The following is a 13,556-nucleotide window of genomic DNA, read 5'->3' as shown; positions in this document are numbered from 1 at the left end:
GCTGCAGTAGTTGGGGCAGTTTGAGGAGGTTGGGAGGTTGATTCTCCCTATTTGTCTTGGAGTGCTTTTTCTAGCTCCCCTTCCAGATCAATCACTCTTTGGTTCAACTTCATCAATAGATCCAATTGATCCTCAGCTTCCTTTTCTTTCTGCAATTCTCCTGTTTGAGGGTGCTCAGTAGGAAGCAATTTCAGTCTCTTCTTTAATGCAGCAATGTCATCATCTTTCTTCTTCATAAGGGCCCTCACACCCTTAGGGTCCTTAGGATCATGTCCTAAGTCCACAATAATGTCCTCCAATGTTTTGATTCTGTTATCTTTGGCCGTGGAGGACATTCTCTCTAAGTCTAGCTGAGTGTTGGTGTTCTTCAGAGATTCTTTTAATTCATGGGCCATTGTGGCCCTGTCTACCAATGTGGCATAGACCATTTCCCCTGTTTGCTTATGCAGCTCTATCTGATCCATGGGGTGAATGTCTTTTGCCATGACCTCTAGCTTTGTTCTAACAAAATATGCAGCTGAGTGAGGCTGCGGTATTTTGGGTTTGAAATGGCTGAGGACTATCTTTTCCTCTTTGATATCATATGCTGCCATCAGCCTTTCTTGCTTGGCCGGTGTTGCCTTGAGAAATTGGTCATATAGCTGCACTCTTAGCAGCTCATTTTGTGCCTTAATTTCTTTGAAAGTGGCCTTGGTACTGGATGGCTTCTTGCTTTGCTGTGTGGAGGAGGATACCTCCATGCCATGTTGTCTTTCCTGCTCTTGTTGAAAAGAGCTTGTGGTTGTCTGCTGGCTATCTTCTTTTTCTTTCCTTGGGCTTTCAAGGATCTCTTCACTAATTTCTTCTATGATTGGAGATTCAACCCTTTTCCTTTTGGCTTCAGGTTCCTAAGTGGACCCACTAGCAGGTGTAGACTCCTCTCGGTATCGTTTCTTGCCTCTTTCCTCATGTGCAGGGGTCTGTAAGGCAGGCACTGTTGGTGCCTCTGTTTGTGGTGGAGGAGTCTGTTCTTGCTGCTGCCCAATTGAGGAGGCAGGCTTTTCTGTGACTATTTCTTTTTCTGCACCCATTATCCCCTTACCCTTTTCTGTAGCTGTTACTGATGTAGATGGCCCTTGGGTGGCTGGTGCGGTTGCAGCAGTGGATGTGCCTTCCCCAATTTTATGTGGTTGTTTGAAAGTTACCTGTTTCACAGAATTTAAGTCAAGAGTTTTTTCTAAATCCTTGACATTTTTTTTCATTATTTCTTCTTGAGTTAGTTCCTCAACTAATGTGCCTTGCAACCATTCATCTTGGTTAGCATACTGCTCAATTTGTGGATATTTACAGTGATCATATCCTAGCAGCCTGTATTTGACTCTTCTAGCACTGATGAAGCCTTCGGGGTCATAAGGGACCCACCAGAAGCTTCTCTTTAGTTTATATTTATCTCTGAGAATTTGATCAGCCTCTTGCCAACCTTCTTTCTTATTCATGATAAAGGGGCCCATATGGTCTTTGAATTTGAGGTGGGCTTTCTTCTTGGCACTATGAAAGTGGGTGAGGTCGAAACTAATGAGTTGCCTATAGTATTCCAAGGCGAACAATCTCATCGGCAACATACCTTGCGAGCTTATGTGGATAGAGCTCACAGCCATAAATTCTTATGACTGTATGGTTTTGATATAGGTACCAATCACCTATTTTATAATTCTTGGACAGCTGCAAAGTTTTTTGGATCTAAAATGATAGTCTGGGAGGAGGGGATCTCATCAAGATGCAAGAGACTGGGTAAACAAATTGGTCAACAAACTCACAGTAAGAATATGGTGAATCTTGAACTTGGTGGAAAACTGATGACCAGAAGATAACAGACCTCTTCTCTCCCCTAGAATCCAATTTCTTGATGGGGCATTGAAAGACTTCAAACTGATAATACATGAATAAGTGGTAGACATATGATGAATATTTGAACGCTCCCTCCCTATCCACTTTCAAGAGCTGGTCATGCATTTTATTGGCTATAAACTTGGCAAAGTTATATTTGTAAGCAGGAGGCTGGCCTGGGCTATATGCAGCTAATAATACCAACACTGTCTCATCAATGTGCTCATTGGTTTTGAAGCCAAGCACATAAGAGATCATATCAACTAGGAGCTTGCCTACATCAGTGAAATGGACATATAAGAAAGGAGGTGGCCCTGTAGGCTGGTGGTCTGCCCTCATGAATGTCTTGGTGATATTTTCAATGTCAGCAGTGGAAAGTTTGGTGCCTGCATCTAGCAAATAGTTCATGGAGAAGGGAAACAGCAACTGAGTCTGCTTGAAATTGAGCATTTGGTTGATGGAGTTAGGATTGATGTGGAAAAGTATGCTCCCAGATGGAGACTTGACAGTTCTCTGAGTTGGATCATAATTCTTAGCACATAAGCGGATGATTTCTGGAAAAATATTAACAGATGGGAGGAAATAGTAAGGCAGATTGGACTCCCATATCCCATATGTGTCATTGTTGCTCAAATAGCTATCTCTCAATTGGCAGAAGGTCTGTAAATGGTTCCTGTCACCCACAAGATCTTGGATAAGGTAATCTCTGTCAGCAAGAAGCATGGCTTCAAGCTCCTTGTTTGGTGGATTCATAGGAGTGACACTGAGAGCTGATGGTGTAGCCATTGGAGAACTTTAAGGTGTTGACTTTTAGAGTGCAGTTTTCTAGTATAAAAGTCTGAATATGATAGCTTATGAGGCTTAGGAGTGAGGTGGCAAAATGAGTGCAGCTGGAGCCAAAGTTGCCTTTGAAAAGAACAACTTGCATAATTTAATTAGAACTTCATTTTTTTCTGGTGAATTCTGAGAATTTATAGACAGTGAGGGCAATTGCAGAGGAGAGAAGGATTACAACTTGGTATGATGAGGTCTTAAATCAAAAACTCAGCAAAAGGGAACAATGCCGGGCAGGTGGGAGAGCATGTCAAATTTAAGCTCGAAAACGACTATGCAATGGTGAAATTATGTATGGTGCGTGGCTATTTTGAACAGGGGGTGCTTTAGATTTTTTTAGGCTAACATTAACAGGACAACACCATTAATTTAGGAGTTCTGAGGCAATTCAGTGGATAAATTTGCAGAGAATGGAAAGAACACGGGAAAACGGGTTGGATTTGGCAAATACCTGGTTTAGCCAATGCCGAGGGTCATCGAATTGATGAGAAGACGGAGAATGCTGTTGAATTGGCGGGTAGCAGCATCCGACGCAGTGAATTTTGAAATCTGGAGGTAGTTAAAGGTGACCAGCAAAACGGCGCAGCTGTGTTTGTATCGCGAAAATGACAAAAAACGGTCAGTTTCAACCCTTTTAACAACAAATTGGTCGCATATGCGCTTTTGGCACTTTCCCGCGATGACGTCAGCATGACGTCATCAGCGGGCCCTAGGTACGGATGAGTGATGTGGATGCTGACTGGGATGACAGCTTGGCGGGACACTGTGGCAGAATGCGGGGGTGGTAGGACAGAGTGGCGGGCAACGTGGGATAGTGGCGGGGGCCCAGGCATGACGTCATACTGATGAGGTGCTGACGTAATGGGCGCGGCTGGTTTGCAGGAGGTGGTTTCTGGTTTCCCCGCACCACCTTTGGGGAAAGGTGGTTTCGGGGGGGAGGGCTCCGAACACCCCGGGTTGCCGACACGTGGCGGGGGTATGGCGGCAAAACCGCCCATCCCCCGGACGTTAAAGGTCGGCACATCCGGGGCCCATATCACCCACCCACCATTGGATCAAGCGCGGCGGGAGATCAACGGCTAGCGGGGCGCACTGTGTGGCGTGCATGTTTGGAAGCGGGACCCGCCCAATATTAAATAATATTTTAATGGCGCGGGCCTAAACCTTGGTCGGGTGGGTTCTTTGGTTTCAAATTAATGTATGCGACGGCGCCACAATACATAATAAAAGGTTTTTTAACCATTTTTACCAAAAAACATTGGGTTTTAACTTTGAGGGGGTAATTATTTTGCAAGGGTTTTTTAGGCGAATGGTGGTTTGGGTTTAGGCTATTAATTTAACCAGGGGTTAGATTAATTCCTGGGTAAAGACTCGAAAGGGTTGACTATAGTCCCAAATGGACTAATGTCTCCCATGACATGTTATTTAGCTATAATGCTAAAAGGGTGGGATATTTAATATATTTTTGGGAATTTTCTATAGTTTTTGTAAGAGATAGGGGTGGGGATGTTCTTAGGGAGCTATATAATAAGTTTAGAAGTTAATATGGGTATGTGGGGTGAAGTGGGAAACCAGAGATGGATGAAGTGTGAAGTGATGACTTTACACAAGAAATGTGGCTTCCTCAAGGGAGAAGTGCAGGGAGGATTGTTTAGGTAGATCCTAAAGTCCTCAAGGGGATGTTAGTAAGAAATCCTTTGAAGGGGAATGAGGGAAGTTAGACATGCCTTGACAGTTCTACCATATAGATCATTGTTCTTGCCTTTCTCTTTTTGGTGAAATGAGGTATGATTTTCCATATATCATCTGGTTAGACCTTGTTTCTGCAACCTCCAACTGCCTACCCTGGCTAATAGACCTAACATTTTTTCTTCTTTTTGATGGGTGCACTTAGCCTTGCAAACCCTGATAACCCTTTTTTCTTTTTGCTACCCTCCTACCTAAATCTACCCTTATGTCTTCCAAGGGCCCAGATTAAGCAATTGGGCTCCTTCCTTTTCTCTATCCAGCTAATCATCTGTCAAGCTTGAGCTGTTTGAACAGGTATTCATTCTCTAGTCTAGAATAGGCAATTTGAAACATGGCATGGCCTAGCTTGAACTGTTGGGTCACCCATCAAGATAGCAGTGGCATTTTGGTTGGCCACTTTCCTGGTCTTTCTTTGGGGTTCATTTCAATTATTTTTTCTGACCAATTCATTTTCTTGCCTTTTGATTACTCTTTTAAGGCATACCCTCTTTACATTTTTTAACTGTCTGCTTCTTTCACAAAAGATGGAACCTTTGTATCACAAAAGATGAACATTTTTGGCACTTCCACTGTCAATCATGAAAAATGAAATCCTATTGGTATAGGAGACTAACAGCAACAACCATACCAAGTCACTCTCCCCCTTTGACATCAAGGGCAAAGGGCATACCAAGATATTCTCTTCCTTGATATAAATTTTGTTGTCCATACTCCCCCTGAGTACCTACTAAAATCTCTGATTGAACTCCCCCTTTGTATATGCCAAGGTGTACCAATTTGTCCATGCTCCCTCTGAGTACATGTTGAAATCTCTGCTCTGCTGCAAGGTCTGAAAAAAGATGTTCTACAAGAAGAACATGACTCTATACATCATAAATGACCTTCCTATCACCAAAGACTCATACATACATCCATCTCCCAACCAACTGGGGCTATACCAATATTTACTCATCCACCCAACCAAGTGAGGATATACCAGATACCAATTGTTTATACATGACTGAAATATTACATCATCCTTCCCATGCATAGTGGGGGTACAAATTAACATCATATGACCAAAAGGGATTCATCAAATGACTACAATAAACAGAGACAAACTATTACATCATGAGTCTTGATATGAACTTTACATTGAATGATATACATGACATTTATAACAGAGACCAAACATCTAAATAATACCATGATAGTAATCAACAACTATCATACACAGTGTTTGATCTGCTCCATAGGCATCTGTCAACAGCATCTAGACCAGCGACCTGTATATGTCCATTAGTGTAGATAGCATCAACCTGTGACAAGATATGTCTGTATATAGATATCAATTCATCCTCTTGATCTTAAGCATTATCATAGCCTTCCATGAATGAATTATGCATATGACATACAAAATCATTCACATTATATCATATGTGAAAGACACCATAGCCATCTCATCAACATCAAGATCTTCATGATCTTATATATCATCCATGTATCATCACTCAGGGACATCCCTCATCTGTATCAATCAACATATGTAAGTATCAACATGTCATCATATGGGTAAGAACTCATCATCATCATGTCTCCAACAATGTAACTTTGAGTAATCATCCATGTATCCAGCATACTGTATATAGCACTTTGTATCTTGAGCTCAAGATCTTTTATCAAGACTTCTTGATATCATCAACAGCAACAATCCTCATTCATGTGAGTGCCAAGAACTATAGGAATCCTGCATCATAACTGTATTATATGTCGACAGCAGCATATGAGTGACTCATCATCAAGTAATGAAATTGTGTATTGAATCTTTGTACTTCTCCTTATCCTTATGAATATCACCATGTGAGCACCATATATGCATCATTAGAGATTCAACCAAAAATATGATCTGAACACCAACTATGTAACCCCAAGAATCATATGAGATTTTATCATGGACAACTCATAACCATATCATAGCAAGATGTATCATTTAGCCATATAAGCATCATCATCAAGGACTACTAACCATAATGCCAAAAATGCATTATTAAAAGTATATGCTCCCCTTGAACCTGTGCCATCTTATTTACTGTCAGATCTGATCATGCATATATCAGCAAGAAGTATCAAGGCATCATCAGCATCAAGTTAGGATCAAAACACTTCTAAACAACTTACAAGTATCAAGACATTTCCACACATCATTAGTAGATTGTAACCATTATCGAATAGAGCAAATAATGGACTGAATCATATCAGAACCTTTTTCCTGAGCCTGTCCCACTACTTTTCTCAAACTGACATATACATGATTTTGCACTGTCTAACTTGCATATATACATGACTTCTCTATATGAAACTTGTGTATGAGATTGAGAACACTGAATTTTTAAACTTTCAGCTTCCTCTGAGTCTGTACATTGTGTTGTGCCACATCTTTCTGACTGTACTTCCTTCTTCTTCCATATCTTCAAGTGTGATGATGTTTTCTCCTTTTGGTATGGTGCCCGTACTTTGTTCCTACACTCCTTTGCTATATGTCCCAGCTTCTTACATGCGTAAAATCTTACATGTTTCATATTCCTTCTGTAGCAATCAACAGCTTTGTGACCAAGCATATTGCAAGAAAAACAATATCCCTTAAAGTACCTGGAACGTGATGATCTTTCTGTGTGATGGTCTTGAACCATTCTACTTTTGCATCTGGCTGCAACATGTCCAAGATTATGACATACATAACATTCAACATTATTCATCAAAGGAATAAACATTTTCTTTGAATAATTTCTTTCCTTGGTTGTTGATGGGATTTACCTCTCATCTCCTTGTTGAGTAATTCAGATTGTGCATTAGAGTTCCTTATCTTATTTTGTGAACTAGATTCACCTTCAACAGATTCATGAAAACCAAGACCAGTTTTGATAGAAAGAGACCTTTTACTACTAAGGATATCATCCAAGATCTTACTACTATCTTGAAATCGTAAGAGCTTGTCCTTTTCTTCTAAGTTATCTTTTAGAATATTTACCTCAACCTAAAGTTGCTCTTCCTATTCATGATACTGCTTCTTCATTTTTCTTCAGCTTTCCTTCCTTCTTCCAACTGATGTTTTAATTCATGAACTTTGTTTTCATGTTTTTCAAGAGCTTGGAGTAGTTCTTTATTCTGCTTATTTGATTCTTCAAGATCTTCTTTTAGCGAGAGGATCGTAGCTTCAAGACTTTCATAGTAACTGGATCTTTCTCTGAGTTTCTTGATTGTTGTGCTCCTTTCATTTACTTCATTTTTTTAATGATGTCACTTCATCCTGCAACTTTTGACATTGATCTTCCTTTTCCTTGAATAGCTTCCTTACCTTGTTTCCTTCCTCTAGTTGAGCTTTTAGTTTGGTAACTACTTCTTTGGAGATACATTCCCTTTTGTGGAATAGATCTTGTTGATCTATAATTTTGTCTATAAGCCTTTTAAATTATGCCTCTATTTGATATCTTTCTTTCTCACCCATAAGAGAAAATTCAATTGTTTCACTATCACTTTCATCATCTTCAAATGGATGGATAAATGTATCACCAAAGGATAACAAATTCATACCTGATAGTTCTTTTGCTTGTTCATCTTCATTCTGAAGTGATTCTGAATCAAAGTGCTTCTTCCACATATTCCCCAATCGATTCTCCCACTATCATAGCTCTTTTGAGATGTCTTCTTCTTCTTAGGCGCTTTCTTCTTAAGCTTCTTTCCCATTGTTCTACGGATCTCCTTCAAGTGATCTAATTCTAATTGTTGGAAATAATACTGAGAATGGGGGGGGGGGGGGGGGTGAATCAGTGTTATCAAATCAAACACTTTTTCATTTCCATACTCATATTCATAAACGCTAATTCAGTGAAGGGAACTTGCATGTACACGCAACTATATCTAATGCAACTAGCATATATCCGGTAAACTTATGATTCAGTTAATCCATTAAATGGTGTTCTTTAGTTAGTGCATCAGAACTTTTATTAACCATATGAACAGTAAACAGGTGCAGTAAAATAGAACAGATCATCACACACAAGAAGCACACATGAACAACATGATGTAAGGTGGAAACCCAATGTGGATGAAACCCACCTACTGCAAGTCGTCTCTATCTTCTTTTAATAAGAAACTTCTTTCTACAATATTTATGTACTGGTGTAGTCTTATACCAGTACACAGGTTTATACCTGCAGAAGGCTACAACCTTCTCTTGTTCTCCAGCTTCTCTTGGAAGGGAGATGCAACCCTCTTAGCTCTTGTACTAGCCGATCCTTTTACTAGTACATAGGTGTCGGCCTATTGAATGCTCTAACCTTCACTCTTTTTCTAGCTGCTACTGGAAGGGAGCTACCACCCCCTTAGCTCTTGTACTAGCTGATGTACTAGTACATAGGTGCTGACCTACAGAAGGCTACAACCTTCTCTTTCTTCCTCCAGGTACCAAGTTTCATAAATTTTCAAACTGGATACTCCTGAAGCACAACATCATAATCTGAAGGCCGTGTTTCATCCAATTTTCATACTGGACCCATCAATATCATTGAAGCACACAATCAATCAACACTAGCATCATCAATCTCTGAATCACCCAATATTGAATCACTGAAACCCTGTCAACAAACTGCAGTCACCAAAACACAGAGTAGAACACAAAACTCTACAACAATGTTTAGATCTAACTGTATCATCAAAAATCATGCATCAAAGTGCATATGCTACTTGGAAGAGCTGAACCAACGTGTATACGCAACTTCACCAAAGCAAACCAGCATATATGTCATTAATTACTTACTTATAACTTCGCTGCACTTCCTGACTTCTGACATACCCAGATCATTACATATACAAGGATAATATGAGTGTTAACAACTAGATCTAGTCCATTAGATCACACAAAGATAAGTCATTATGATCTTGATCCATTATTAGATCTCATCCATCAACACGGAAGCTAAACACAATAAACCAAACTGAATATGCAGAATACTGCCACCAGTAAACAGTCATCATAACTCATCAATAACCAAAACCACCTGTAACTTCAAACATCATAGTTCATATGATATATGCTACTTAGATGTATCTAACCTGCATATGTACGCGCTTTTATCATAGTCAACCAGCGTATACATCTGTAAATATTCATTCATGATTTGCAGCTATTCCAAACTTGAGTTATACCCAGATCATAATATTTACAGAACATTACATGCGTCAGTATACAGATCTAGAATAAGTGTGATCAAACCATATAGAGATGATTCATTCCAAGCCATTAGATCCCAGTCTATCCTTAGATCTTGTTCTCCATCAACCATTGAGATTACTCCTTAGCTTAGATCAAGCAAAGCACTATGAACCCATAACCTACATACCAGATCTCATGCTTCATCAGATATTCAAGACTTTCTCTGTACCATTGCCTAATGAACTTCTCCTCCTTTTATAGTCTTAGGCCTTACTCAATACCATGGTCCAAAACCATAGAGAACCAATACCATGGACCAAAACCCAATGTACGCCCTTCCATTGCATGAAAGTGCATGTATATGTATACGCACCTTTTGGTCGTCTAACCCGCATGTATACATAGCTTTATCAAGGGGAACCTGCGTATATCTCTTTTTCTTCATTCTGTGAGCCTGAACTGTGATCTATCATCTCAGTAAGTTGCGATCAAGGGCAACAGTTGTATCATAATGCCAACAATCTCCCCCTTTGGACTTGATGGCAAAGTTAACTTGCCATACTGAGAACTGTCATCTTAATGAGTTGTCATTGTTCATTACATCTAAATTGATTCCTTTGAGTTTCCCTGCATCCCATGTATTCTGTCAGATCTGATCTCTCTTCTGTAGATTCATCTAGTTATATATATAAGTGAGATGTTCTGCTACAAGTGGGTTTCCATAAAGTACAACACATGCATCATAATGCCAACATATATACTAGGGGAATGCACAAGAATTAAAATTAACAATCACACCTTGAAAAGGTATTGTAGCTAGAATGCAAGACCTACAGATGAGCGAGAGAGAGACTTGTAGCCATCCGAAATGTCTGACCAAATGAAGTTGTAGAGAAATCCAATTTTTTTATGCCAAAGATACTAACACAATATGATATTTATAATTTTTTGAGGGTTTGAAAGGATATATCTTATTTCCAAGCCAACTTGATCAAATGAGTTTAATTGAATTTGAGAATTTGAATTTTATTAAATAATTTTCCCTCCAAGGTTTAAGGTAGACTTGGTGTGAGATCATAATGAATTATTAAAATATATATATACATTTTCTTTGATTTCTCAATTAGCATGGGGGCCTAGGGTATTTCTCCCTAGCTGGCAAAATTGGCACTCCCTCTCAGCTAGGGAGGAATTCCAAGAGTGTTAGGCCACCTTAGTCCCAAGGTCATTCAGTCACTACATCCAATAAAACTATATGAAATATCATCTTATCTCAGTATATCTCATAGAAAGAGAGCCATCATATGGGTTCCTATTTCAATAAGGGAAGTACCTTACTGGACACTCAAGCCCTATTTCATATCCCTCTCAAATAGAGAGGAATTGCATCAACCAAGCCAAAGACCATCAAGGATCTTACATCATGATGTATCTCGAGTAAAAATATCAATCATATGGAAGACAAACAACTGCATCATCATTGAGACCTGTCTCATAAAAGAAGAGGAACACATAATCAATGGTAGGGGAGATCATCCCTCCAAACCCTACTTGTCTCTAGGTAAAGTATCATGACTTTTATTTCAGCTATAACAACATGGAATCCATCTCATCTCTTATCATCTTAGCTTGATTCCTTTGACCATCAGATGAAAAACAATTTCTTGACCTAAAGAAGAAGAAGAATCATCATAGGGGAGCTTTGGAAACCACCCTTTTCACTCAATCATCATCATAGGGGAACATCATGCTTCCATCCTATATCCAATAATCAATTTGGTCATCTAAAATAGAATCATCATTTTCATCATTTTATATCTCATCTCGGATCATCTCTGTCCATGTCCATCTATTGAACAATCTCAAATATAAAGATGAAAAGTCACTACATGGGAGCTCCAGCTACCACCATGAATCTAATACCAAGAATCTGCTTAGCCAGAAGACTAAGAATTTTCATCTTCTTAGCCAAAGGGCTAAGAAACCAATTGCTAAACTAATAAGGCTAAGAAACCACAACTCATAAATATCATCATCAGGGAGCCTCAACTACTACCTAGGAGAATTGCCATCGGGGAGCCTCAACTACCACCCAAAATCCACAGACAATACCATGACAGGTAAAGTTAGCACCTATCTTATTGTCTTAGTTGATATCCCATCTTGACCCTTAATGATCAAGTGGTAGAACACCTACATCTCTATCTAAAGCGGGATGCTAATTACCATAAATGGTAAGGATCGCACCTAACTCAAGAAACCAACACCCATTGGCTGTGTGTGGGAAACTAGATGCCAACTAGGGTATACTCTATCAATACCAAAGAGAGGAAATAAGCAGGATATGACGTACCATAGAAGGTAGGGATTATAAACTATCATATTTGTTGATAATAGGTAGGATATGACTTACCAAGAGGTAAGGTTCACAGACTATCCTATTGCCTAGAGATCTCTCAACCCCAGGAGCTCTAAGGATTAATTCCTCACCCTAGGAGCTCAAATGAGGGGGAAGAGAGTAGCTAAGTGTCCTCAATCATCTGGGACCCTTACCCGAGAGGGTCGCATCCATTAATCCAAGATACTCTCTAAAGATCAAGAAATATGATGGAGCATCACTTCTTTTCTCTACAACATATCAAAATGCTCATATCTGAAACTAGCTCAAATATCTACTAAAGAGTTCAACCACATTGGATTATACAATATTTTCGAGAAAAAATATTTGTTTTCCTGTTCATACAACACATCAAATCAAATATTATTTTACATCAAATGCATGACATAAATAAAATAATATCATATTCATTCTTTCGCCTTCTCACATAGGGAGGAAGAAACCACATGCCTAAGCTTGTCTTATATAGTAGCATTCTCTTAATCCATGAAGATGTCTCTATCCCATCAATATATATATATATATATATATATATATATATATATATATATATATATATATATATATATATATACTCTATTTCACTCGAGGTGAAAGTTCGAAACACAAGGATCCATCTAGCCAATTTCCCATTACGAGATCCACCAAATCTAACAACAATGACCTATCAATCCAAACTTCCTCTAACAAGGAAATCCTTTACTATACTTCTACAAGAAGTGGATTTTGAAAATATTTGGGATAAATTAATCATGTCAGCATTGAACTGTTAGCACATCAAATTAATTAACAAATACATACCTCTAGCAACATCAAATGTTCATCAATCTAGGTCTAGAAGACTTGTTTCAATCTGCATTCATGGGTCTCTCCCCTTGAATGGGAAGCTTCTCCAGTCATCATCAATGCATCAAGATCATATTCATATTAGTTCATATAAAAAATTAGGGTCATTAGCAAGTGTACCTCCATTCAATATCATGTATCTATCATGTTATACAAGCATTTGCATTAGAGTCCTAACATTATCAAATCAGGGCATCCATTTTTGTCAAATTGTCAAATTTACCATGTTGTTAAGTCATCATAGCAGTTACAAAAAATCCTTATCAAGGTCAACATGAAGATAATTAGTAGATCATGGGTATTTCCATTAGGGTTACCATATTGACAAGAGTATAATGTTATGGTATATTAAAGTTGGTGTTTTAGGCTATGCTTTATGTTTAGTCAAAATTAGGATATCCATATATCAATGAGATTTAAAGTATAAAGTTCATCAATATATCACATGTAATAGGAATCATACTTATTCACATATGTATATGCATTACTCAAGAGTACTATATGAATCAAGAATTTTTTGAAGGTAATATTTTTGTCATACCTTAGGGGTTAACTTTCCATCCTAATGTTTTAACTAAAACATAAAATTGTAATAATTAGGTTATATTATACATACCTCGTAATATTTGGATACCTTAGAAACTTGTAGCATATACACTTTTTCATCTCGCC

The 13,556-nt window shown here is 38.6% G+C and overlaps 1 pseudogene; it reads left to right on the top strand.

Moving 5' to 3' along the window:
• Positions 1–2,926: 2,926 nt before the first annotated feature.
• LOC149259370 (ubiquitin-like domain-containing CTD phosphatase pseudogene) overlaps positions 2,927–13,556 on the top strand; it is a 74,559-nt pseudogene continuing 63,929 nt past the window's right edge.

Source organism: Pinus tabuliformis, chromosome 6 (genome assembly GCF_031772625.1).
Source record: "Pinus tabuliformis cultivar Carrire ecotype Pingquan chromosome 6, CPIR1, whole genome shotgun sequence".
Classification (NCBI taxonomy): domain Eukaryota; kingdom Viridiplantae; phylum Streptophyta; class Pinopsida; order Pinales; family Pinaceae; genus Pinus; species Pinus tabuliformis.
Note: the sequence above shows the minus strand (reverse complement) of the source record. Positions and strands in the feature narration are given on the sequence as shown.